The sequence below is a fragment of the Procambarus clarkii genome, chromosome 12 (genome assembly GCF_040958095.1).
Source record: "Procambarus clarkii isolate CNS0578487 chromosome 12, FALCON_Pclarkii_2.0, whole genome shotgun sequence".
Taxonomy (NCBI): domain Eukaryota; kingdom Metazoa; phylum Arthropoda; class Malacostraca; order Decapoda; family Cambaridae; genus Procambarus; species Procambarus clarkii.
In genome coordinates this window covers 24,368,316-24,369,144 of record NC_091161.1, presented here as the reverse complement: position 1 = coordinate 24,369,144, position 829 = coordinate 24,368,316, and positions in this window count along the sequence as shown.

The window sequence follows — 829 nt, the reverse complement described above, 5'->3', positions numbered from 1 at the left end:
TGTTCTGTCTTGTGTTGATGATGTTCTGGTGTTGGAAATTAATACCCTATTAATACCACCTCTTGTTCTGTCTTGTGTTGATGAAATTAATACCCTATTAATACCACCTCTCCCCATCCACCTCTCCTCAAATGTAGATATAAAACGGAGATGCGTAAGTTCTATTCAGTTGTGTATTTGTAAACTAAAGTCTTTGAAAATGTAATAAGTTTTACGAAACGCTCGTGTCGCGTCAGACTAGAAATAAAAATGAATTTGGAGAATTGATTTTTGATTTACCTCCAACAGTGAAAAGAATGTACGAAAGATTGAGAAAATTCGTGTTAGAATTATTAATCTTACTTTTTCGGTCATATTTAATATAAATATATATTATATATATATATATATATATATATATATATAATATATATATATATATATTAATATATATATATATATATATAAAGAGAATGTCTGTCTATGTAATGAGGCCACATGCTGGAGGCTGCAGCCATACACAGATTTATTTTAAATTTTTTTTTTAATATATTAATAAGGCTTATTATTACTAAATTAATGTATTTTTGAGGGAATGGTCTGGGGTAGGGAACGGGCATAGGTTGATCAGTGTTGACTTTAGCTAAAGGATTTAGGAATAATTATTAATTATTCTTATCACTCCCCCCCCCCCTACCAATTTAATTAAAGTTAATTGTAAAATAATGCTTGAGGTGGCTGAAAGCTTTTTCGTACTTAGAAAAAACCTAAATTAAACACATAAAGTAGTTTATTGGTCCTGATTTAAGTTAAAGGAAGAGGTGCAAAGGTGGTGGGGGGGGGGAGGATA